Raw genomic sequence first — 27,471 nt, 5'->3', positions numbered from 1 at the left:
AACACTTGATGATGTGTACCGGGAAAACTGTATGGAGTCAAATTATGTGCATGGTGAAACATCAGAAACTTGTACCTGATTGTTGTCATGTGCAACTTGTTCTTCCAAGAATTGCATGGAATCTGTTTTGCACCAGCTTGGCAGCGTATAGAAGTTACAGTCTTAACTCTGTTTCAATGTTACTTTGTCTTCCAACATCTGTTGGCTAGTGAAGTTGAGATTCTACCTTTTCGGTAAAAGTAGGTTATTATGTGTAATGTCTTACTGATTGTACACCACCGTACAATATGGTTTTAGATCTCCTTTTCTGATGCCATTGTGGTTACAACCAATATTTAGTCACATTAGCACCACTTATGCAATAACATAGATAATAAAAGATGTCGAAGTTTTTTAGGTTACATCACAACACCACCGGAATCGCACCGCCGTCGGCATAGCCTTGATTGGCCGTCGGGACAGGCCTATGCCGATGGCCCCCGTTGGCATAGAGCCGTCGGCAAAATATCCGTCGGCATAGCCCGGGAGGCCGTCGGCATAGGCCCTATCCCGACGGTGTCCGTACATGGTGGAGGCAGTGAGAGAGGTCGCATCCGCCCTGAGCCATCTTCAATGCGGAGCGGCGTGCTCTACAGTGGCATGAATGCGGGCAGCTGGCGCAGGGCGGGAGCACGCGCGGAAGTGGAAGTGGTTTTGGTGGGCTAGGGCGGTCAGAAAGGGGCTTGGGATCGGCCCGGACTCCCGCAAACCTCCCCCACTTTTTTCTCCATTTTGTGGGAGAAATCGCGTCCGGACCGCCCCGCAGACCGATACAGACCCGCGCCGGATGGCTTCCGCGGTACCTACAGCGCGGTTCGGACGGTTCCGAGAGGTTTACTGGTCAGCCTTGAAGATGCCCTAAGATGGCAACAGCCCCTCAAGTCGATGAAATGTCTGACATTCCTGTTTTGAGTTTCCATGTATTTAACAGGTAGCCATACAAAAAAACTAAGTTTTCACTTATTATGGATAGGGAAAAAATTAAGCAACAAGCACTGCTTAATTCCGCTGAGATGCAGTACAGTGTTTGCACTCGCATCCACGAGCATCTCAATCGCCAACTGCACCAGTGCCAACGTTGGTTTGGCAATTGCGGAGACAAGCCTTGGGGTTACACGGCCTAGGGATGACAGGGTTCTGGCCAGGAATGACAGGGGTCTGCTGGCATGATGCGAGGAAGACCGATCATGCAGGACATTGCCATGATGCGAAAAGAGCATGAGGACAGCCACCATTATTTTCACGACAGCAGTCCCCCAACGCCGCCCCGATCGAGTCCGCCGCCGCCTGCCAGCCAACATTCATGACTTGTAGCCTGCCGACTAGAGTCCCATGCTGCATCAGCCGCCCCGATCGAGTCCGGCGCCGCCTGCCAGCCAACATTCATGACTTGTAGCCTGCCGACTAGAGTCCCATGCCGCATCAGCTGACGAGGCACGTGGCTGACCACAGCTTTGGGTCGAGTTCCACCAACCAACCCAGATCAGATCTGAGGGATCGACAGCTGAAGCTATTGCTGCAAGCCGGGGCACACCACTAGGCGGAGCACCCCACCACACCCGACACCGAGCAGCGCCGCGGCCGCCAAATCGGAGACTCGGCACCACTAGATCGGAGACACGCCACCGCTAGGGAGGGAGAGGAGTCGCGCCCATGGAAGGCCCCGCCGCCAGCACTACCCGGGCTTCACCCGATGGAGACCCTTGGCGGCAGCGAGGCAGAGGTGCTGGAGGAGAGGGCCAAGGGCTGGCGGTGCTAGGGTTCCCCCGAGCTGCCACTATGAGCGACGTGGGGATCTACTCTTGTCGGCTAAACTACATGTGTAAAGAAACTAGCATCACTCATAGTAAGACGGGATTGCAGAAGTTGACGGCGGCAGATCCTAGAGCGTGCACAGACTGGCCGGGCTTTAGGCCATCGGATTAGATAGTGTCTGTTATGCGTACAAAGCACATCTATATACCTGTAGGTGTGGTGACTTTGTTGGCCTAGAAGGTGGCTTGGGTTGATCCTTGTATTCATTTTGCCAGGCGATGGTGAATAATTAATAAAGATGGTTGTATGCATCATGACTGACCCTAATTTTTTTTATTTTCATTTTTATTTCCTTCATTTATCCTCTCTATGTACATATTTTACCTAACACTTAACGGAATTGTACAGATGGATATTTCTGATCCAAACCCCAAGAATCCATGCACGAGCCCTGGTGATGTCACGCCATGGCCCAGTGTGGTCCGCGCCTGCCAGAGTCTCACGCCCCCATGGGTTCCTTTTAGTCTGAGTAGCAAGCCCCACTGATTCCTGCAGAACGGCTGGGTTGGTGTCGAGCACAGTACTTGCCCAAGAACTGGCGTGCCTCGGTGGCAAAACTAGATGAGAAACACAATGTTTCATGGATCGCAAATCCGGAAAGCATCCTGCCCAGCCTTCTTGAAATTCCGAGCAGGGCCAGCTTATCTTCATAACTTTCTGATCCCTCCTACTCCTATTGCGCTGTGGACGACATTGACTACCAATTTTTGTTGAACATTTAGAGCAGATAAAGATTTGAGTGCATCGCGGTATGAGTTTTGGGTTTTGGGATAGTGCGTGTGTGAGTTTCCGAGAGACGAGTGGAGAACAAGCGGGGAAAGGGATGCTCTTTAAAGATTGAAGATGTGTGAATTCATTATAGCGGGAAGGACAAAACCCACTTGCATACGTTTGATCAATGACGACGCCGTTCTTGCTGCCTACTGTGCATGAAAATGGCTTCAATTTCTTCATTACTAACGTGAATACTAAACGAATTGTCTGCTCGAAAGGACAAACGCTACCTATATATGTGCATTATAACTTGCACACCGTTCACGATTTCATGAGCTCCATCAATTTACTACGCTAGCAAAGGAAGATAAATCAAGCAGACTACACCTCTAGCAAAGGGAGGGGGAGGCTAGAGGACCACACCTTTATTTTTAGATGTGGTGATCACAAGCAAACATGCTAATAAGGCAACTGCCCCTCGAATCGATCAAATTTCTGACATTCCTGATTTGAGTTTCCAAGTAGGAGTATTTGACAGGTAGCCAGACAGAAAAAAAACTAAGATTTCGCATACTATCGGAGAGCAATTAAGCAACAATCACTGCTTAATTCCACTGAGATGGAGTACAGTATGTGCACCGGCATCCACCGGCATCACAATCGCCAACGGCACCGGGGCCGACGTTGGTTTGACAGTTGTGTTGACAAGCCTTGGGGTTACACGGCCCACGGATGACAGGGGTCTGCCGGCAGTCTTCAGGGATTAGCGAGCCGCCACCATTAGCCGTCGCCTGGATCATCAGATCTATATGTTCGTACCAGCATATAAAGATTGCAGAGATTTATTATGAGAAAACGACAGTGGAAAGGTCGCCATACAAAATTGATCACAAAACATGCTCCAAACGTACATACCTGAGGATAGCAGCGCAACAAGGGCAAGCGAAAATAGTAGCATCTTGTACAACGACCTCATCCTGGCTTGATGGTGGAGAGAGAGAGAGAGAGAGAGAGAGATAGCGTGTTTACTGGGATGTCAAGCCAATCTTTTCAGATATGCCTGGGTTCCTGCTCTGTGATTAGGGTCTTAGATGGCTTTTTATAATGGACACATAGGTGCATGCTACAAGTTTTCGACTTATTTACATAATATTAACGTTTAAACACATTAATTTAATCATGGATCTGTATCCTATAAATGTGTATGTTGATATACACCCAAAACATACAGCTCATATATATAGTAAAAAATATTTATAGTATATTTTTTGCGAGGAATATTTATATAGTATATTTACACCCAAAACCTATAGCTCATCTACTGATGGCATTATTAATTGTGCATTTATTCGTGAATTGATTGCCTTGAAGGAAAAACCAAGGATCTATTTATGGCATATTGACTGGCCGCTAAAAAAGAATATATGCACAGTTAATATAAATCTTTCCAAAGATGTGCAAATTACTTTATTCTGGAAAAATATATAAGGAGGTTGTTTTTTTGGCAAGGTAGTGAGAATCATGATTTTATTGTGATTCTACGATGTTATGATCTAAATCGATTAGATATCCATATTTTCGCGAGGTCACGATCCTACTAGTGAGCCAACGCTTTGCAATTTTACCATAGAGGATCAATCTGATCCCAACTCAAGATCCTGAATATCTTCTTGTAAGCTTCTATACTACCCTCTTGATAAATACATGATTTCTTACGAATATCTTTTATAACTCTGGATACTAATTGGCAAAAATAAATATTATACATATCAAATTTGCCATGAAAATATTTGCACACTAAGAAATTCAGTTTAAAAAACATCATTGGTTGCTCATTCACGCCTCGCTTACCTCCGGCCACTGAAATGTGGGCCACCACCATGCGGACAGAGCATACGCCGGCAGAACGTACTATATTTGCACAACCGGGGCAAGTTCACTGATCGGAAAATCAGTATTTTGCAAGTGTTCGTACCAACTACATCGCTGGTGTATTTACTTATTGAGGCAATATCACCGGCAATCATACAACTTGCGCAAGATGTTCAGTTTAGTACTAAAACTTTAAAAATATAGATTTATAGTCATCTAACTTGTTGTTTGGTGCAAATACGGTGCTTTTTACATCCACCCAGCTTGCGTGGCATGCCAACATTGCGTGGCCCACATATTAGTGGGTGAGAGAAAAAAATCAAGAAAGATTTGGTGAAGTTTGGCCATTCGAGGAGCTCAAATGCGTGATGTTCGTGCAAGATTTGGTGAAGTTTGGCCATCCGAGAAGGTCGTGGCAAAAAAGAAAAAAAAATCAAATTTCGGGTATGTGAGAAACATTTGTTCATGCCGATTTTTTTTCTTGTCGCACGCTCCTTGATCGTCCAAACAATTTACACAAACATCACCCACGCACCAACACGTAGCTTTGTTTGGTTGTTTGACAGTACTCCGTCGAGCAAGAGCATCACGATTGGGGGCCGTGGAGTGGTGAAGAGGAGGTCGTGCAAAGGGCAGCCTCTTGTATTCTACCTGTAGGCGCCTAGGCCAGCGGTCCCGGACGGTGTCGTCGACCGCAGCACTCCCCAAGGTTGCTCCCGCACCAACCTCTTGTCTATTCGATGTTCGAAGTTTACTGCTAGCTTTCCTGTACATGTGATCTGGTGGTTTCCAATGGATAGAAGCCAATGTGTTCGACGAAATGCCTAAGCCCATCCGTACATTGTACAATGGCAGATTTGGATACTGTGACTCGTTGAGGTAGCTGTGGCATACTCTGCGAGAGAAACAAGGGTTGGATTTTGATGGCGGAGTGAATAGCAATTTTTGAACGAAATAGCGTTGTGCTCGCATTGGGAGGAGTATGTCAGAGGAAAATAGGGGAAATTTAGGAATTACCTGGCTCGTTTGTTGTTGTTTTGATTAAAATATTCATTATTCTTGGCTGCTTACTTCCTTCCTTGTCGTTAGGCTGTTAGTGGATGATCAGTTGATCTTTCTCCCGAAGTTCTTAGCATGGTTTTCGAGTCGCGACTCATGCGAGTCTCTCTGGGGCAGTGACTCGGAAGAAGTCGAGCCTGCGTTGTGACTAGTCGCGAGTCGACACTAAGCTGAGTCGACCATATTTTTGCGACTCATAGACTAGTCGAGCGACTCGAAATCCATGGTTCTTAGTATATGTTTGAACCCCTAATGCTTATGAGTGCTTTTTCTTCACGCATAGTGTAGCCTTTCATAAGCTTCACGCATATTTACATGTAGCCTTTCATAAGCTTGTCTGGTCCGACGTATGGACTTTGACCACCACGTATGTTTTTTCTTCCTGTGTTTCCATCTAGTTCTACAATGTATTTTTGCCATGTGATGGATGTAGGTATTTTCTTCTTAATTTCCATGCCTAGTGTAGATGTACTTTTCCATGGCTTCCCTGTGGGTTACAGGGTTAGATGATTAACGTTCTCATAATTCGAACTCCCCATTGTGGGCTTCATGTGTTCTTGTGTGTATTTTTCAGATGCAGATTTCTACATTGAGTAATCAGTGATTATCCAAAGTTTTGTCATGGATGTATTCCTATTGTTACATTTAGGGGGCCATGGTTGTTATGCTGACTCCTGATGACAAGTGGGATGGCATGGATGTAGTTTTTAACTGAAATTATAGATGTAGTTCAACCTGTTGAAGGGCATGTATTTTGCTGAATCATAACCATAATGGGCTGTGTTTTCATCTCTAGTCAATGGAGTTTATCATGATTTTCCTTCATGTCCACCATGCAGTTTCAGTGTGTGCCAAAATGTTGTTTTGCAACTTCTAGCATATCTATTTCACATCCTACAAAATTTATAAAACACAGGGATATTTTTAACCATTCCATCAAATAGAACTCACCAAGAAAGCAGAACTGTACAAGTAAGTAACCATTCTGTTTGTGGTCTTGTCAATTGTATCCATCTGTTTACTGGTAGTATCTTATCTCTGCCGTTCGTCAATGTTGGGTAATACTAGGATCGTAACATACAGATCGCCGCTGCAATGCTAACAGTACTAGAGCTTAATTAATCTTAAGAAAATTGTATGGCAAAGAACATTCAGGTGCATGATACCACTACCATGGAATAGAGAAAGCTAATTCATTGACAGTGCAGGTTTGTGAGGTGTCTGGTGCCCGGCCAAGAACTAGCAAACTTTTTTTTTGTCCAAACAGTGTGTTTGCAGTTTTCTCCATATGCATGCATGTACTAGTGATCTCGATCGGTGAAGCGAGAAAATTAAAGGAGTTTTTATTTTTCATGACAGCAAGAATAATTTTAAGGAAGTGGAATGCCTTGTGTTTGTCTTGTTAAGCTTCGAGCAACAACTATCAACTAGTGGATGTAGTTGAGAGTTCAGAGTTTTAACCTGAACATCATTGATCTTTCTGACTTGAGTTGGATCAAAAATATGCCATAGTTCTCTTCGCCGCAAAAATATCAACAAACCCGCTGTTGCTTAAGCGTATTGCTACTGTTCTCATTTTTTTTCAGACTCTGTTCATATTTTTCGCTCATTAACAGGTACGGGCAACAAGCTGAAAGGCAATCCTGTTTCTTCCTACTCTGGTGGCAAAGCCAATGTTTCTTTTCCATGAAAGTGTTCAAGGCAGCAGACAGTTCGATGTAAGCCCCCCACTCTCTTCAAATCTACGGACCTTTTTCCTGTTCTTTCTCCTTTAACCAGGATGTGTTTTCTTCGTCTAACTACCGATATTGTTTCGGGTGTGCTCATGGGCTGTTAATTAGGACACATAAACAGATTAACCAGGATATCACTCATCATAAGTATGCGTATTTCACTTTCTTTGAGTTCACATGTGTATACTGATCTTTCTCTACAGTAGTGTCATGGAGGCAACATATTTTCTTTCATCTTTGATCTATTTGTTGTTGCTGGATGTATAGCTAGCTCCGTTGTTAGGTATAAAAAGTAGGAAAACTTTGGTTTTCAATCGGATGAACTTTCTCATCGGCGTCGATGTTGTGATGCAGCACTCAGGTGCTGCGCTGTTGTGCGGTCCATCGGTGTCTAACGGCGCTGCAATGCATCGTTCAATTGTTCGACGCTCTGAAGCAGCGGTCGTCGTCAACTGTTGGTGCTACAACGCATCCTCGTCGGTGCTGCTATGCAACCCAGCGGTAGTTGCCAGTGCTGCGATGCAGCGTCGACGGTCGTCAGCGGTTGTCTGTGCTGCAACTCAGCCTTCCACGGTGCTGCCATGCAACACTCGATAGACTGTCAGCGGCCGGCAGTCAACAATGTTCTACATGCAATCAGTGCTGCAGAGGGGCGACGTGGTTCTTCTAGTACGGAGTCTGGGGCGTGGTGCTTCTCGCATGGGGCTGCGTTGATGCGGCGCCCAGTTTTGCGTTGACTGGATCGAACCGCTACGCTGGAAAGGATCCCACAAGTCTGGGGTGGGCTCGTGGGGTTGCTTGTTTGGCAAGTCACGGTAGGTTTTGTTCGATTTTGAGTCCAAACAAGCGCATAGTCGTCTCTTCTTCTTTGTACATATAAATAAACCGACGAGAACACGAAATCGCTGCTAGGTCAAGAAAGTCTCCGCTCTGTTTTTCCCCAACTACGGGAGAGAGTTTTGCACCGCGCGCCATGACGGACGACGGCATGGATCCCACCCAGTACTACCACAACAGGCTCGGCGCGCTCGCCGCGCAGAAGGCCGCCGGCGTCAACCCCTACCCGCACGCCTTCCAGCCCACCGTCTCCGTCGCCGACTACGTCCACAGGTACAGGGGCCTGGCCGACGGGGAGAAGCTGGTTGACGTCACCGAGTCCCTGGCCGGGAGGATCATGAGCAAGAGGACGTCGTCCTCCAGCCTCCTCTTCTACGACCTCCACCGCGGCGGCGCCAAGGTCCAGGTCATGGCAGACTCCGGGACCTCGGAGCTGGAGACTCCCGAGGAATTCTCCGCTTTCCACTCTGGCGTGAAGCTTGGCGACGTGGTCGACGTGCGTGGGTTCCCTGGTAAAAGCAACCGAGGCGAGCTCAGCATATTCCCTGCACAGTTCGTCGTGCTCTCGCCCTGCCTACACATGCTGCCGCGGCAGCCGAATAGGCACCGGCGCGCGCCGCCGCTGCCGTGGGCGCCCGGCATGCCCAGGAACATGGAGAGCTACGCCCTCAAGGACCAGGAGACACGGTACCGCCGGCGGTACCTCGATCTCATGGTGAACCCTGAGGTGAGGTCCGTCTTCACGGCGCGAGCCAGAGTCGTCTCCTTCATCCGCAGCTTCCTTGACAAGCGTGGGTTTCTGGAGGTGGACACCCCGATGATGAACGTGGTTGCCGGTGGCGCCGCCGCGAGGCTGTTCGTCACGCACCACAACGACCTGAACATGAAGTTGTACATGCGCATCGCGCCGGAGCTCTACCTGAAGCAGCTCGTCGTCGGCGGACTGGACGGCGTGTACGAGATCGGGAGGCCTTCAGGAACGAAGGCATCGACACGACGCACAACCCCGAGTTCACGACATGCGAGTTCTACATGGCCTATGCGGATTACAACGACCTGATGGAGCTCACGGAGGAGATGCTGGGCGGCATGGTGAAGGAGCTCACGGGCGGCTACAAGGTGCAGTACCACGCCAACGGCGCCGACAAGCCGCCTATCGAGATCGATTTCACGCCTCCGTTCGCGCGAATCGACGTGATCAAGGGACTTGAGGACATGGCCGGTCTCAACATACCGGAGGAGGATCTGTCGACCCACGATGCCAACGACAACGAGTACTTGATGGAGGCTTGTGCCAGGTACGACATTACCTGCCCGCTTCCACACACGACGGCACGGCTGCTGGACAAGCTTGTCTGGCACTTCCTGGAGGAGACATGCGTGAACCCGACGTTCATCATCAACCATCCGGTGATCATGAGCCCACTCGCGAAGTCACACAGGGACGAAGCCCGGTCTGGACTGACTGAAAGGTTTGAGCTGTTCATCAACAAGCATGAGGTGTGCAACGCCTACAGGGAGCTGAATGACCCCGACCAAATCAGCAGTCCCAACTCGAGCTACATCATTTTGGAGATCCATGTGCCAGACAGTTTGGTCATTCGGAGCACACCAGCAACCATGAGAGGCCAGCACATGCGCTACCTCGCTAGTGAGTTTGGGAGAAAAGAGAACTTTGTGGTGTATAAACCCAAGACTCAACTAGAATTTTGCTTCAGGAAACAACATGCCTAGTGGTCCCCGATTGGCAGAAGGAGATTAAATTGCTTGCTGGAGAGACAGGCAATCTGTTTCGAATATGGCATGCCTCATACCTTGTTGCTCCGCCACTTTAATGGCCTGGAGAATGGCCTCAGGTTCAGGTTGCAACTCGAGGCCTGGTTACCTAACCCGCCCGCCGCCACCAGAATGACATTGCCATCAGCATCGCGAGCAATAACACCCCCATCCTCCCTTGCCAGTGGTGCGTGGTAAGAAGCATCAAGATTTAGTTTAATGAAATCTATGGGCGGAGGAGACCGCCATTGCACTATGGCAGGTCAGAGAAGTCGGGCTTCTAGTAGTGTGGATTCGTTGCAGCCCACATACCCGCGTCTTGTGTGTTTGCCATTGCCACGTCGTCGATGCATAATTACATAGCATGCATCATAGTGTGCTAGCAAATATTGTAGACCTAGGTCGCCACGAGGTTGGCAAATTTTGCCACCACTTAAACAGGAGCATGATTGCAACACATGATGCGAGCAAGAAAGATTACTTCATAACCGGTGGGCAGAAATCGCTGCTGATATTTGCCCCTACCAAAGTTTCCGGATCAATCACATATATGCATGAGCCTCAAATCATTAAATTTAGATACAAACCCTACGAAACAATGCACTGGGCAAATAGAAAACATGAATGTTGGATGAGCTATGTAATCTTGTTTCTGACCGAGATGGTCTTGTCCTGCGAACATTTTGGTAGTCATGACTTACATGTACTTTACATTTAATAAAATGGTTGTGTTCATCGTATGATGCAGAGGTCGTGTTATTCATTTTGAAAAAGATGCCCACCTAAATAAAGATATCATAGGAAAATTGTGCCATCAACCCTTGACATCAAGGATGTCCTCCTGGCCATGAATCCTCAAGACTAGTTGGCTGTTTGCAACGCTAAAATCCTTGTCCGATGAGATAAAAAAATGGAGCGCAAGTTATTCATTTCCCTTCCATTTCACAAAATAGTTATTTAACTCGGGAAAATACCCCGGTGAACCTGGTGGTAGATGAACCCTATAAAAAATATCAGCGATTTTTTTAGCAACTCAGAAAAAAGTCAAAAATCATTGAAATTATTTTCGAACAAAGTTGACATATTGTTCCGCTCATGAAATAATTGACGACAAAAATCTGAGCCAACAAACAAAATTTCCCTGACAATATAGAGTGAATAGTAAACCTAGTATGTTGCTGATTTCGATTTGTCCTGGACAATACCTCGAAAGTCATTTCGCCCCCAATTTTTTGCGAGTAGGACAAGTTTGTTGCCGATAAATTTCATGATTTTTCGACCATTTTTTAAATTACCTTTTTTATAAAAAAAAATGGGTTCATATGCCCACTCGTTCCAAACGTTCCCCTCCGTTCATATGCCCACTAGTAGTATCTTATTTTATCATACAGTAATCCCCCTTTTCAATATGGTGTTCTATTTCATTGGTTGCATATGATTAACTCCTTTGTGATCATGCTGCTGTCATGGAACACTTAAAACTTGTTGATTGTAAATTTTGTAAGATGGCAAACATTTTGAACACTTGATGATGTGTACCGGGAAAACTGTATGGAGTCAAATTATGTGCATGGTGAAACATCAGAAACTTGTACCTGATTGTTGTCATGTGCAACTTGTTCTTCCAAGAATTGCATGGAATCTGTTTTGCACCAGCTTGGCAGCGTATAGAAGTTACAGTCTTAACTCTGTTTCAATGTTACTTTGTCTTCCAACATCTGTTGGCTAGTGAAGTTGAGATTCTACCTTTTCGGTAAAAGTAGGTTATTATGTGTAATGTCTTACTGATTGTACACCACCGTACAATATGGTTTTAGATCTCCTTTTCTGATGCCATTGTGGTTACAACCAATATTTAGTCACATTAGCACCACTTATGCAATAACATAGATAATAAAAGATGTCGAAGTTTTTTAGGTTACATCACAACACCACCGGAATCGCACCGCCGTCGGCATAGCCTTGATTGGCCGTCGGGACAGGCCTATGCCGATGGCCCCCGTTGGCATAGAGCCGTCGGCAAAATATCCGTCGGCATAGCCCGGGAGGCCGTCGGCATAGGCCCTATCCCGACGGTGTCCGTACATGGTGGAGGCAGTGAGAGAGGTCGCATCCGCCCTGAGCCATCTTCAATGCGGAGCGGCGTGCTCTACAGTGGCATGAATGCGGGCAGCTGGCGCAGGGCGGGAGCACGCGCGGAAGTGGAAGTGGTTTTGGTGGGCTAGGGCGGTCACAAAGGGGCTTGGGATCGGCCCGGACTCCCGCAAACCTCCCCCACTTTTTTCTCCATTTTGTGGGAGAAATCGCGTCCGGACCGCCCCGCAGACCGATACAGACCCGCGCCGGATGGCTTCCGCGGTACCTACAGCGCGGTTCGGACGGTTCCGAGAGGTTTACTGGTCAGCCTTGAAGATGCCCTAAGATGGCAACAGCCCCTCAAGTCGATGAAATGTCTGACATTCCTGTTTTGAGTTTCCATGTATTTAACAGGTAGCCATACAAAAAAACTAAGTTTTCACTTATTATGGATAGGGAAAAAATTAAGCAACAAGCACTGCTTAATTCCGCTGAGATGCAGTACAGTGTTTGCACTCGCATCCACGAGCATCTCAATCGCCAACTGCACCAGTGCCAACGTTGGTTTGGCAATTGCGGAGACAAGCCTTGGGGTTACACGGCCTAGGGATGACAGGGTTCTGGCCAGGAATGACAGGGGTCTGCTGGCATGATGCGAGGAAGACCGATCATGCAGGACATTGCCATGATGCGAAAAGAGCATGAGGACAGCCACCATTATTTTCACGACAGCAGTCCCCCAACGCCGCCCCGATCGAGTCCGCCGCCGCCTGCCAGCCAACATTCATGACTTGTAGCCTGCCGACTAGAGTCCCATGCTGCATCAGCCGCCCCGATCGAGTCCGGCGCCGCCTGCCAGCCAACATTCATGACTTGTAGCCTGCCGACTAGAGTCCCATGCCGCATCAGCTGACGAGGCACGTGGCTGACCACAGCTTTGGGTCGAGTTCCACCAACCAACCCAGATCAGATCTGAGGGATCGACAGCTGAAGCTATTGCTGCAAGCCGGGGCACACCACTAGGCGGAGCACCCCACCACACCCGACACCGAGCAGCGCCGCGGCCGCCAAATCGGAGACTCGGCACCACTAGATCGGAGACACGCCACCGCTAGGGAGGGAGAGGAGTCACGCCCATGGAAGGCCCCGCCGCCAGCACTACCCGGGCTTCACCCGATGGAGACCCTTGGCGGCAGCGAGGCAGAGGTGCTGGAGGAGAGGGCCAAGGGCTGGCGGTGCTAGGGTTCCCCCGAGCTGCCACTATGAGCGACGTGGGGATCTACTCTTGTCGGCTAAACTACATGTGTAAAGAAACTAGCATCACTCATAGTAAGACGGGATTGCAGAAGTTGACGGCGGCAGATCCTAGAGCGTGCACAGACTGGCCGGGCTTTAGGCCATCGGATTAGATAGTGTCTGTTATGCGTACAAAGCACATCTATATACCTGTAGGTGTGGTGACTTTGTTGGCCTAGAAGGTGGCTTGGGTTGATCCTTGTATTCATTTTGCCAGGCGATGGTGAATAATTAATAAAGATGGTTGTATGCATCATGACTGACCCTAATTTTTTTTATTTTCATTTTTATTTCCTTCATTTATCCTCTCTATGTACATATTTTACCTAACACTTAACGGAATTGTACAGATGGATATTTCTGATCCAAACCCCAAGAATCCATGCACGAGCCCTGGTGATGTCACGCCATGGCCCAGTGTGGTCCGCGCCTGCCAGAGTCTCACGCCCCCATGGGTTCCTTTTAGTCTGAGTAGCAAGCCCCACTGATTCCTGCAGAACGGCTGGGTTGGTGTCGAGCACAGTACTTGCCCAAGAACTGGCGTGCCTCGGTGGCAAAACTAGATGAGAAACACAATGTTTCATGGATCGCAAATCCGGAAAGCATCCTGCCCAGCCTTCTTGAAATTCCGAGCAGGGCCAGCTTATCTTCATAACTTTCTGATCCCTCCTACTCCTATTGCGCTGTGGACGACATTGACTACCAATTTTTGTTGAACATTTAGAGCAGATAAAGATTTGAGTGCATCGCGGTATGAGTTTTGGGTTTTGGGATAGTGCGTGTGTGAGTTTCCGAGAGACGAGTGGAGAACAAGCGGGGAAAGGGATGCTCTTTAAAGATTGAAGATGTGTGAATTCATTATAGCGGGAAGGACAAAACCCACTTGCATACGTTTGATCAATGACGACGCCGTTCTTGCTGCCTACTGTGCATGAAAATGGCTTCAATTTCTTCATTACTAACGTGAATACTAAACGAATTGTCTGCTCGAAAGGACAAACGCTACCTATATATGTGCATTATAACTTGCACACCGTTCACGATTTCATGAGCTCCATCAATTTACTACGCTAGCAAAGGAAGATAAATCAAGCAGACTACACCTCTAGCAAAGGGAGGGGGGAGGCTAGAGGACCACACCTTTATTTTTAGATGTGGTGATCACAAGCAAACATGCTAATAAGGCAACTGCCCCTCGAATCGATCAAATTTCTGACATTCCTGATTTGAGTTTCCAAGTAGGAGTATTTGACAGGTAGCCAGACAGAAAAAAAACTAAGATTTCGCATACTATCGGAGAGCAATTAAGCAACAATCACTGCTTAATTCCACTGAGATGGAGTACAGTATGTGCACCGGCATCCACCGGCATCACAATCGCCAACGGCACCGGGGCCGACGTTGGTTTGACAGTTGTGTTGACAAGCCTTGGGGTTACACGGCCCACGGATGACAGGGGTCTGCCGGCAGTCTTCAGGGATTAGCGAGCCGCCACCATTAGCCGTCGCCTGGATCATCAGATCTATATGTTCGTACCAGCATATAAAGATTGCAGAGATTTATTATGAGAAAACGACAGTGGAAAGGTCGCCATACAAAATTGATCACAAAACATGCTCCAAACGTACATACCTGAGGATAGCAGCGCAACAAGGGCAAGCGAAAATAGTAGCATCTTGTACAACGACCTCATCCTGGCTTGATGGTGGAGAGAGAGAGAGAGAGAGAGAGAGAGAGAGAGAGATAGCGTGTTTACTGGGATGTCAAGCCAATCTTTTCAGATATGCCTGGGTTCCTGCTCTGTGATTAGGGTCTTAGATGGCTTTTTATAATGGACACATAGGTGCATGCTACAAGTTTTCGACTTATTTACATAATATTAACGTTTAAACACATTAATTTAATCATGGATCTGTATCCTATAAATGTGTATGTTGATATACACCCAAAACATACAGCTCATATATATAGTAAAAAATATTTATAGTATATTTTTTGCGAGGAATATTTATATAGTATATTTACACCCAAAACCTATAGCTCATCTACTGATGGCATTATTAATTGTGCATTTATTCGTGAATTGATTGCCTTGAAGGAAAAACCAAGGATCTATTTATGGCATATTGACTGGCCGCTAAAAAAGAATATATGCACAGTTAATATAAATCTTTCCAAAGATGTGCAAATTACTTTATTCTGGAAAAATATATAAGGAGGTTGTTTTTTTGGCAAGGTAGTGAGAATCATGATTTTATTGTGATTCTACGATGTTATGATCTAAATCGATTAGATATCCATATTTTCGCGAGGTCACGATCCTACTAGTGAGCCAACGCTTTGCAATTTTACCATAGAGGATCAATCTGATCCCAACTCAAGATCCTGAATATCTTCTTGTAAGCTTCTATACTACCCTCTTGATAAATACATGATTTCTTACGAATATCTTTTATAACTCTGGATACTAATTGGCAAAAATAAATATTATACATATCAAATTTGCCATGACAATATTTGCACACTAAGAAATTCAGTTTAAAAAACATCATTGGTTGCTCATTCATGCCTCGCTTACCTCCGGCCACTGAAATGTGGGCCACCACCATGCGGACAGAGCATACGCCGGCAGAACGTACTATATTTGCACAACCGGGGCAAGTTCACTGATCGGAAAATCAGTATTTTGCAAGTGTTCGTACCAACTACATCGCTGGTGTATTTACTTATTGAGGCAATATCACCGGCAATCATACAACTTGCGCAAGATGTTCAGTTTAGTACTAAAACTTTAAAAATATAGATTTATAGTCATCTAACTTGTTGTTTGGTGCAAATACGGTGCTTTTTACATCCACCCAGCTTGCGTGGCATGCCAACATTGCGTGGCCCACATATTAGTGGGTGAGAGAAAAAAATCAAGAAAGATTTGGTGAAGTTTGGCCATTCGAGGAGCTCAAATGCGTGATGTTCGTGCAAGATTTGGTGAAGTTTGGCCATCCGAGAAGGTCGTGGCAAAAAAGAAAAAAAAATCAAATTTCGGGTATGTGAGAAACATTTGTTCATGCCGATTTTTTTTCTTGTCGCACGCTCCTTGATCGTCCAAACAATTTACACAAACATCACCCACGCACCAACACGTAGCTTTGTTTGGTTGTTTGACAGTACTCCGTCGAGCAAGAGCATCACGATTGGGGGCCGTGGAGTGGTGAAGAGGAGGTCGTGCAAAGGGCAGCCTCTTGTATTCTACCTGTAGGCGCCTAGGCCAGCGGTCCCGGACGGTGTCGTCGACCGCAGCACTCCCCAAGGTTGCTCCCGCACCAACCTCTTGTCTATTCGATGTTCGAAGTTTACTGCTAGCTTTCCTGTACATGTGATCTGGTGGTTTCCAATGGATAGAAGCCAATGTGTTCGACGAAATGCCTAAGCCCATCCGTACATTGTACAATGGCAGATTTGGATACTGTGACTCGTTGAGGTAGCTGTGGCATACTCTGCGAGAGAAACAAGGGTTGGATTTTGATGGCGGAGTGAATAGCAATTTTTGAACGAAATAGCGTTGTGCTCGCATTGGGAGGAGTATGTCAGAGGAAAATAGGGGAAATTTAGGAATTACCTGGCTCGTTTGTTGTTGTTTTGATTAAAATATTCATTATTCTTGGCTGCTTACTTCCTTCCTTGTCGTTAGGCTGTTAGTGGATGATCGGTTGATCTTTCTCCCGAAGTTCTTAGCATGGTTTTCGAGTCGCGACTCATGCGAGTCTCTCTGGGGCAGTGACTCGGAAGAAGTCGAGCCTGCGTTGTGACTAGTCGCGAGTCGACACTAAGCTGAGTGGACCATATTTTTGCGACTCATAGACTAGTCGAGCGACTCGAAATCCATGGTTCTTAGTATATGTTTGAACCCCTAATGCTTATGAGTGCTTTTTCTTCCCGCATAGTGTAGCCTTTCATAAGCTTCACGCATATTTACATGTAGCCTTTCATAAGCTTGTCTGGTCCGACGTATGGACTTTGACCACCACGTATGTTTTTTCTTCCTGTGTTTCCATCTAGTTCTACAATGTATTTTTGCCATGTGATGGATGTAGGTATTTTCTTCTTAATTTCCATGCCTAGTGTAGATGTACTTTTCCATGGCTTCCCTGTGGGTTACAGGGTTAGATGATTAACGTTCTCATAATTCGAACTCCCCATTGTGGGCTTCATGTGTTCTTGTGTGTATTTTTCAGATGCAGATTTCTACATTGAGTAATCAGTGATTATCCAAAGTTTTGTCATGGATGTAATCTTATTGTTACATTTAGGGGGCCATGGTTGTTATGCTGACTCCTGATGACAAGTGGGATGGCATGGATGTAGTTTTTAACTGAAATTATAGATGTAGTTCAACCTGTTGAAGGGCATGTATTTTGCTGAATCATAACCATAATGGGCTGTGTTTTCATCTCTAGTCAATGGAGTTTATCATGATTTTCCTTCATGTCCACCATGCAGTTTCAGTGTGTGCCAAAATGTTGTTTTGCAACTTCTAGCATATCTATTTCACATCCTACAAAATTTATAAAACACAGGGATATTTTTAACCATTCCATCAAATAGAACTCACCAAGAAAGCAGAACTGTACAAGTAAGTAACCATTCTGTTTGTGGTCTTGTCAATTGTATCCATCTGTTTACTGGTAGTATCTTATCTCTGCCGTTCGTCAATGTTGGGTAATACTAGGATCGTAACATACAGATCGCCGCTGCAATGCTAACAGTACTAGAGCTTAATTAATCTTAAGAAAATTGTATGGCAAAGAACATTCAGGTGCATGATACCACTACCATGGAATAGAGAAAGCTAATTCATTGACAGTGCAGGTTTGTGAGGTGTCTGGTGCCCGGCCAAGAACTAGCAAACTTTTGTTTTGTCCAAACAGTGTGTTTGCAGTTTTCTCCATATGCATGCATGTACTAGTGATCTCGATCGGTGAAGCGAGAAAATTAAAGGAGTTTTTATTTTTCATGACAGCAAGAATAATTTTAAGGAAGTGGAATGCCTTGTGTTTGTCTTGTTAAGCTTCGAGCAACAACTATCAACTAGTGGATGTAGTTGAGAGTTCAGAGTTTTAACCTGAACATCATTGATCTTTCTGACTTGAGTTGGATCAAAAATATGCCATAGTTCTCTTCGCCGCAAAAATATCAACAAACCCGCTGTTGCTTAAGCGTATTGCTACTGTTCTCATTTTTTTTCAGACTCTGTTCATATTTTTCGCTCATTAACAGGTACGGGCAACAAGCTGAAAGGCAATCCTGTTTCTTCCTACTCTGGTGGCAAAGCCAATGTTTCTTTTCCATGAAAGTGTTCAAGGCAGCAGACAGTTCGATGTAAGCCCCCCACTCTCTTCAAATCTACGGACCTTTTTCCTGTTCTTTCTCCTTTAACCAGGATGTGTTTTCTTCGTCTAACTACCGATATTGTTTCGGGTGTGCTCATGGGCTGTTAATTAGGACACATAAACAGATTAACCAGGATATCACTCATCATAAGTATGCGTATTTCACTTTCTTTGAGTTCACATGTGTATACTGATCTTTCTCTACAGTAGTGTCATGGAGGCAACATATTTTCTTTCATCTTTGATCTATTTGTTGTTGCTGGATGTATAGCTAGCTCCGTTGTTAGGTATAAAAAGTAGGAAAACTTTGGTTTTCAATCGGATGAACTTTCTCATCGGCGTCGATGTTGTGATGCAGCACTCAGGTGCTGCGCTGTTGTGCGGTCCATCGGTGTCTAACGGCGCTGCAATGCATCGTTCAATTGTTCGACGCTCTGAAGCAGCGGTCGTCGTCAACTGTTGGTGCTACAACGCATCCTCGTCGGTGCTGCTATGCAACCCAGCGGTAGTTGCCAGTGCTGCGATGCAGCGTCGACGGTCGTCAGCGGTTGTCTGTGCTGCAACTCAGCCTTCCACGGTGCTGCCATGCAACACTCGATAGACTGTCAGCGGCCGGCAGTCAACAATGTTCTACATGCAATCAGTGCTGCAGAGGGGCGACGTGGTTCTTCTAGTACGGAGTCTGGGGCGTGGTGCTTCTCACATGGGGCTGCGTTGATGCGGCGCCCAGTTTTGCGTTGACTGGATCGAACCGCTACGCTGGAAAGGATCCCACAAGTCTGGGGTGGGCTCGTGGGGTTGCTTGTTTGGCAAGTCACGGTAGGTTTTGTTCGATTTTGAGTCCAAACAAGCGCATAGTCGTCTCTTCTTCTTTGTACATATAAATAAACCGACGAGAACACGAAATCGCTGCTAGGTCAAGAAAGTCTCCGCTCTGTTTTTCCCCAACTACGGGAGAGAGTTTTGCACCGCGCGCCATGACGGACGACGGCATGGATCCCACCCAGTACTACCACAACAGGCTCGGCGCGCTCGCCGCGCAGAAGGCCGCCGGCGTCAACCCCTACCCGCACGCCTTCCAGCCCACCGTCTCCGTCGCCGACTACGTCCACAGGTACAGGGGCCTGGCCGACGGGGAGAAGCTGGTTGACGTCACCGAGTCCCTGGCCGGGAGGATCATGAGCAAGAGGACGTCGTCCTCCAGCCTCCTCTTCTACGACCTCCACCGCGGCGGCGCCAAGGTCCAGGTCATGGCAGACTCCGGGACCTCGGAGCTGGAGACTCCCGAGGAATTCTCCGCTTTCCACTCTGGCGTGAAGCTTGGCGACGTGGTCGACGTGCGTGGGTTCCCTGGTAAAAGCAACCGAGGCGAGCTCAGCATATTCCCTGCACAGTTCGTCGTGCTCTCGCCCTGCCTACACATGCTGCCGCGGCAGCCGAATAGGCACCGGCGCGCGCCGCCGCTGCCGTGGGCGCCCGGCATGCCCAGGAACATGGAGAGCTACGCCCTCAAGGACCAGGAGACACGGTACCGCCGGCGGTACCTCGATCTCATGGTGAACCCTGAGGTGAGGTCCGTCTTCACGGCGCGAGCCAGAGTCGTCTCCTTCATCCGCAGCTTCCTTGACAAGCGTGGGTTTCTGGAGGTGGACACCCCGATGATGAACGTGGTTGCCGGTGGCGCCGCCGCGAGGCTGTTCGTCACGCACCACAACGACCTGAACATGAAGTTGTACATGCGCATCGCGCCGGAGCTCTACCTGAAGCAGCTCGTCGTCGGCGGACTGGACGGCGTGTACGAGATCGGGAGGCCTTCAGGAACGAAGGCATCGACACGACGCACAACCCCGAGTTCACGACATGCGAGTTCTACATGGCCTATGCGGATTACAACGACCTGATGGAGCTCACGGAGGAGATGCTGGGCGGCATGGTGAAGGAGCTCACGGGCGGCTACAAGGTGCAGTACCACGCCAACGGCGCCGACAAGCCGCCTATCGAGATCGATTTCACGCCTCCGTTCGCGCGAATCGACGTGATCAAGGGACTTGAGGACATGGCCGGTCTCAACATACCGGAGGAGGATCTGTCGACCCACGATGCCAACGACAACGAGTACTTGATGGAGGCTTGTGCCAGGTACGACATTACCTGCCCGCTTCCACACACGACGGCACGGCTGCTGGACAAGCTTGTCTGGCACTTCCTGGAGGAGACATGCGTGAACCCGACGTTCATCATCAACCATCCGGTGATCATGAGCCCACTCGCGAAGTCACACAGGGACGAAGCCCGGTCTGGACTGACTGAAAGGTTTGAGCTGTTCATCAACAAGCATGAGGTGTGCAACGCCTACAGGGAGCTGAATGACCCCGTCGTGCAGAGGGAGCGGTTTGAGGAGCAGCTCAGGGATCGTTAGGACGGTGACGATGAAGCGATGGCCATGGACGAAACCTTCTGCACTGCCCTTGAGTATGGCCTGCCGCCGACCGGAGGCTGGGGTCTGGGGATTGATCGCCTCACCATGTTGCTGACGGATTCCCAGAACATAAAGGAGGTCCTCCTGTTCCCGGCCATGATGCCTCAAGACAGCTAGCTATTTGAAAAGATGGAATTCTTGTCCTATGAAAGAAACAAAAATGGAATTTAAGTTATGGACAGTAATTGCCCATTGTAAATATGGTTTCCTAGTTCTGTGCTTTACAAATAGTTAATTTCTGTACTTCGAGAAATAACAAGCAATGTTAACTAGTTCTACGTTATTTTAATGGACAGTAACTCCCATTGCCAATATGATTTTCTATTTCATTGAGTTGCTATAACTAACCTCATGTTCATGTATTATGTTTTGGTGTTTTTTCTTCTGAAAAAGAGGACAACTCCCGTCCCAGAATCCCACATACAACAAGAAGTTTCTGCTCCAAACAGTAGAGCAGAAACATTTACTGATCGCCTCACCATGTTGCTGACGGACTCCCAAAACATCAAGGAGGTCCTCCTGTTCCTGGCCATGAAGCCTCAGGATCAGTAGTAGTGTCGAAAGCTGAAATCCTTTTCCGATAATGAAAGAAGAAAAATGGAGCGCTATTTATTAAATTCTCTTCCTTTTGACAAATAGTTAATTTATGTACGTACTTTTTGAGAAATAACAAGGAAATATTTCATAGTTCTCTTGTTTTAATGTACAGTAAATCCCCATTGTCAATATGGTTTTCTGACTTATTGAGTTCCGTATAATTAACTCCTCTCTGATCATGCTGCCGCCATGGAACACTTAAAACTTCTTGATTGCTGTCATGTGCAGCTTGTTCATCCAAGAATTGTATGGAATCTTTTTTGCACCACGTTGGCATCATATAGAGTTACAGTCTAGACTGATCTGTTTCATGTTTCTTGCAACATCTGTTGGCTAGTGAAGTTCAGATTCTTCCTTTCAGTAAAAGAAGGTTCTCACGGGTATTAATGCCTTGCTGAATGTACACCACTGGTTTTAGCTCTGTTTTTTTGATTTCATTGTGCTTACAACCAATATTTAGTCACATTAGCACCATTTATGCAATAACATAGCTAATAAAAGATGTTGAAGTTTTTCAGGTTACACCACAAGCGAAAGGAGCACGCATATTTGATGGTAGGGGAATTTCTCCTTAGAACCTGACAATTCTAAAATATAAATCATATTTGAAATATGGAGCAGTTATTGCTTTTATCCTGCAATGAAATTTATTTCTATTTCTGATTTTAACTCAAATCACACAACCCCTTTCAGATATTGTAGCTATCTATATGTGAAAAAGGGTATTTTGCTGCTTCCTACATGTGCTTGGTGTGTATCCTGTCTATGCCAAGCTGTATATTATTGCAGAGATACGTTGTGTTTACATATAAATAAGACAACACAGTGCAAATTTACGTGTAATTGCAAATTTCAAGTGAGTGTACCCTACAATGCAAACACGATACCCTTTGGGAAGTACCTTTAAACTGAAAGAGAATGGATTTCCCGACCTAGGTAAGGAAGTTTCTTATTTCTATGTATGCCAACTGACTCAATGTTTCAACCTTGGTATTTTCGTAATAAGACTCAGACAAAATCTGGGATGAGTGAGCCATGATGTTCTTGCTATTGCTTAATATATACGTTCTACCAAGTACGAGCATGTTTGAATAATCTTTCTTATCTTCTGCTTATCTTGACCTCGCCTTTTGTCTCCACAATGATGAACATAAACCATGTGCTATGTGTTCTGCATATGAGATTCCTGAAACTGAAAACCAATTTGTAGGTTGCATCTCTCCGCAAAATATATTTTTATGATCCGTCTTGGTTTGCTAGAACAATGGGAAAATCTGAATCTCACGTCCATGGTAAATGAAAATGAACTTTGCCTGCATTTTTTCCCTATTGGTGGGAGCTTAATTTGCGAATAAACATGGGTTTTCATTTTTCCTTTTTTCTCCCTGATATGGCCAGAAGTAAGCATATGTGGACATTAAGAATCGTTGCCTTCTTTATGTGTGAAAGACATAATGTTGTCTCTAATTTCGGCAATATGCAGTTGTGCATGTACGTTATGAACTTGTGATTGTAGCTCTAGGCAGTAATGCATCACTGCTTCATGAACCTGTAAATATGTGTTATCTAGCAGATGCCCAAAACACCAAGGAGAAAACGGGGCAGCGAAGCACACAAGCACTTTAGTAAATCCGTTGATCTGCAGTAGACTTATATTAGAGTTTGCGGATGAACATGGTCAACTTGTTCTCATGTCTTCAGGTGGGAAGGGATCCGTTTATTTTTCCTGGGACTTTGATCCAACAGCACATCTTTCCTCTTGTTTCACGAAATGACATACTTTTGATTGGCAGCTAGAGAAAATAGCATACTTCTTTTTTTTTTGCTTTTTTTTCACGTCTAGGCCAACTTCTCGGATATTATAGGAGGATTTTGCCCACATCACTTACACCTGGTTGGATCAAACATTAGCTACCAAAATCCGACAGTTGCCTGACTAGAGAAAGAACAAAGTAACAACCTCGTCGTGCTTCGTCCTGGACCTGTACTACCAAAAGAAGATGAGGGGCACGCAGCCCCCATGGCGCCAAATCCCGGCTCTAATTTTTTTCACCGGGAGCACACAGGGAGGAAGCGTCCTCCCTAGCCGTCCCAAAATCCCAAGCACTGCCATCGTATCTTGCTAACTTTCTGATGCCTCCTACTCATAGCATGGTGTGTTCAAGAAAGAAAACATCTATGTGCTTCCAGCCACATTGACTACTATTTTTCTATTGAAGCTTTAGAGTTGATCCAGATTTCGTGGCATTGCTTTGGGTTTTGGAATACTGTGTTAGTGAGTGCGTGTGAGGGCCGACGAGGTTAGTGAAGAATGGAGAAGCAGCGAAAGAAAAGGCAGGTTTTAAAAGACAGAGATTGTAGAAGTACTGATAGGAGTAGCGACCGGTGTGTTGCCAAGATGGTGGTTTTAGGCATACTGATGTATTACTTTGTAAAGTCTTGATGAATAATTAATAAAATGGCTGCATGCATCGTTCAGATACAGAGGCTGGGGTATATCCTCCTTTTAAAAAAAAAAGTACTGGCATGAATGTGAGCGTTACTGTCATGTGGTACACCAACTCCAGTGACGTTGTAATAAATTATACTCCCTCTGTAAAGAAATATAAGAATGTTTAGATCACCAGTTTAGTGATGTAAACACTTTTATATTTCATTACTGCAGGAGTACTAGCAGAAAAGACAAATGTCACTTGCATATGTTGATGGATTAACTCACCGGGCCGGAGCATCTCCAGCCGTTCGCCCCCCCCCCCCCCCAGGGCGCTAAAAAAGAGCCACCTGGGGGCGAGCCGACGGTAGATTGGTCCCTGGGGGCGATCTAGCTCCCAGTCACACCCCCCCCCCCCCCCCCAAGTCGCGGCAAATTCAAACTACGTTGTTCCCGCTCACAAAAAAACGCCCGGTCCAGCGATCAGCGACCAAGTTTGGCGTACAAAAAAACGAAAGGACGCGTGGGCAACCCATCAAACGGCGGGGTCGGCCTCCGGCGTCGGCGGAGTCGGCGTTTCTCGGGCTTGACGGTGTCGGATCGGCTTCTGTGATGGGCGGCGTCGGCGCGGCTTCTGTGCTGCTGGGCGTCGTGGAGGCATCTTCGCTCGGGCTTCGCGGCGTCGTCGGCGTGGGCGTGGGACTTGGCGGCGCCGTCGATGGCAGCTGGTTCAGGATGAGGCCGTGCTCCGCTAGGTACCACGCCTTGAGCTGCTTGTCGTTGCTCTGGAGCATGTCCGCCCCGCCCATCAGAAATGCCAGGTCAGTGTTCCTCTTCTTTGCGGCGACGTTAATGCGGAGTAGGTCGAGCTTAACGGTGTTGTTCGTCATCAACACCGACCAGCGCGCCTCAGTCTTCTCTTCATGCAGGTCGGCCCGGGCCTGTGCGTCGGCGAGGCAGTGCTCGATGGACTCTTGCACTCGCGCGGTGGCCGCGTCGGCGTGCTTCCCCTTCTTGGCCCCTTTGTTACCTTCGGGGCACCCGTCGCCCGCGCCCGGCGTTGGCGCGTCCGGCTTGTAGGTCTCCTTGGCCTTGGCGAGGGTGCGCCAGACTTCCGCCCACTTCTCGCACTTCTCGATCCGTGGCTCACTGGTCCTGGCCGCCCCCTTCTTTTTCTTTCGTTTCCTTGCCGGCGCCAGCGCCGGCTCCTCCTCCTCATTCTCGTCCTCCTCCTCCTCATTCGGCTCCTCCTCACCGTAGTCGAGCTCGTCATCCATGTCGTCGTTGAGGTCTACCGTGTCATCCTGCGCAGTGAACCCGGGGACGAGGCGGTGGCGGCCGAGCCTGCCGTGATGATGTCGTCCATGTCGGCTTCGGTCGCGTCGATGTCGCCGAGGTGTGACGCGGAGGCGTGGGAGAAGGGTTTCACGCCACGATGAAGAGGGGGCGTCGGGGAGGATGCGTAGGCCGGCGGTGAGTAGTTGTACGGAGGATACTGCATGCCGGCGAAGGCGGGCGAGGGCGTCCGTTGGGCCGGGTGACCATGGGGGAAGGTGATGTTGGGGTTGAACCCATCGTGCACGTCCCCGTCGGCGTAACCCGGCGACGGCGAGCAGCCCCAGGGTTGCAGCGACGACGAGAAGCCGGCCGGAGAGCTGATGCTTTGCTGGCTCTAGGGCGCGTACTGGCCATGGACGCCGGGTGGATTCATCATCCCCATGCGAGCCGCCTCGGCTTGTTCGGCCAAGCGCTCCGCTTGATCCGCCGCCGCCGCAGCCGCGAGCGCCGCACTATCCCTTGCCTTCTTGGTGTTGGCCCTGTTCCGCCGGTCGGTGGTGATGTTGGAAATATGCCCTAGAGGCAATAATAAATTGATTATTATTATATTTCCTTGTTCATGATAATCGTTTATTATCCATGCTATAATTGTATTGATAGGAAACTCAGATACATGTGTGGATACATAGACAACACCATGTCCCTAGTGAGCCTCTAGTTGACTAGCTCGTTGATCAATAGATGGTTATGGTTTCCTAACCATGGACATTGGATGTCGTTGATAACGGGATCACATCATTAGGAGAATGATGTGATGGACAAGACCCAATCCTAAGCCTAGCACAAGATCATGTAGTTCGTATGCTAAAGCTTTTCTAATGTCAAGTATCATTTCCTTAGACCATGAGATTGTGCAACTCCCAGATACCGTAGGAATGCTTTGGGTGTACCAAACGTCACAACGTAACTGCGTGGCTATAAAGGTACATTACAGGTATCTTGGAAAGTGTCTGTTGGGTTGGCACGAATCGAGACTGGGATTTGTCACTCCGTGTAAACGGAGAGGTATCTCTGGGCCCACTCGGTAGGACATCATCATATGCGCAATGTGACCAAGGAGTTGATCACGGGATGATGTGTTACGGAACGAGTAAAGAGACTTGCCAGTAACGAGATTGAACAAGGTATCAGGATACCGACGATCGAATCTCGGGCAAGTATCTACCGCTAGACAAAGGGAATTGAATACGGGATTGATTAAGTCCTTGACATCGTGGTTCATCCGATGAGATCATCGTGGAACATGTGGGAGCCAACATGGGTATCCAGATCCCGTTGTTGGTTATTGACCGGAGAACGTCTCGGTCATGTCTGCATGTCTCCCGAACCCGTAGGGTCTACACACTTAAGGTTCGATGACGCTAGGGTTGTAAAGGAAGTTTGTATGTGGTTAACGAATGTTGTTCGGAGTCCCGGATGAGATCCCGGACGTCACGAGGAGTTCCGGAATGGTCCGGAGGTAAAGATTTATATATGGGAAGTCCTGTTTTGGTGACCGGAAGAGTTTCGGGGTTTATCGGTAACGTACCAGGACCACCGGGAGGGTCTGGGGGGTCCACCGAGTGGGACCACCAGCCCCGGGGGGCAACATGGGCTGTAGGGAGTGTTCCTTGGCCTACATGGGCCAAGGGCACCAGACCCACTAAGGCCCATGCGCCTAAGAGATGGAGAGGGGGCAAACCCTAATGGGATATGGGCCTTAGGGCCCATATTGGTGCGCCTCCCTCTCCCATCCCCTCTTGGCCGCCACCCCTTGGCCATCTAGGGCTGCCGCCCCCCTAGGGGTGGGAACCCTAGAGGGGGCGCAGCCCCTCCCCTTCCCCTATATATATGAGGCCTAGGGCTGCCCCATAACACACGTGATTCGATCTCTCGTTGGTGCAGCCCTGCATCTCTCTCTCCCTCCTCTTCTGTGGTGCTTGGCGAAGCCCTGCAGGATTGACGCGCTCCTCCATCACCACCACGCCGTTGTGCTGCTGCTGGATGGAGTCTTCCTCAACCTCTCCCTCTCTCCTTGCTGGA

The 27,471-nt window shown here is 47.6% G+C and overlaps 2 long non-coding RNA genes and 2 pseudogenes across 2 annotated transcripts; 2 read left to right on the top strand and 2 right to left on the bottom strand.

Annotated features, from left to right (window-relative positions):
* Positions 1-3,028: 3,028 nt before the first annotated feature.
* Positions 3,029-4,011, bottom strand: LOC147978135 (uncharacterized). Its single transcript, XR_015599538.1, has 2 exons — positions 3,484-4,011; positions 3,029-3,373 (listed from the first exon to the last, which is right to left on the bottom strand). It is a non-coding gene; the product is annotated as an uncharacterized LOC147978135 (long non-coding RNA).
* Positions 4,012-8,205: 4,194 nt separating this feature from the next.
* On the top strand, positions 8,206-9,803 carry LOC147978134 (lysine--tRNA ligase pseudogene; annotated as a pseudogene).
* Positions 9,804-14,394: 4,591 nt separating this feature from the next.
* LOC125547752 (uncharacterized) lies at positions 14,395-15,387 on the bottom strand. Its single transcript, XR_007300750.2, has 2 exons — positions 14,850-15,387; positions 14,395-14,739 (listed from the first exon to the last, which is right to left on the bottom strand). It is a non-coding gene; the product is annotated as an uncharacterized LOC125547752 (long non-coding RNA).
* A 4,194-nt stretch (positions 15,388-19,581) lies between these two features.
* Positions 19,582-21,200, top strand: LOC125546533 (lysine--tRNA ligase pseudogene; annotated as a pseudogene).
* Positions 21,201-27,471: the final 6,271 nt, after the last annotated feature.

The sequence above is a fragment of the Triticum urartu genome, chromosome 3A (genome assembly GCF_056163025.1).
Source record: "Triticum urartu cultivar PI428250 chromosome 3A, HENAU_Tu73, whole genome shotgun sequence".
In the NCBI taxonomy this organism is placed as follows: domain Eukaryota; kingdom Viridiplantae; phylum Streptophyta; class Magnoliopsida; order Poales; family Poaceae; genus Triticum; species Triticum urartu.
The sequence above is the reverse complement of the archived record's forward strand: the minus strand, read 5'-3'. Positions and strand labels throughout refer to the sequence as shown.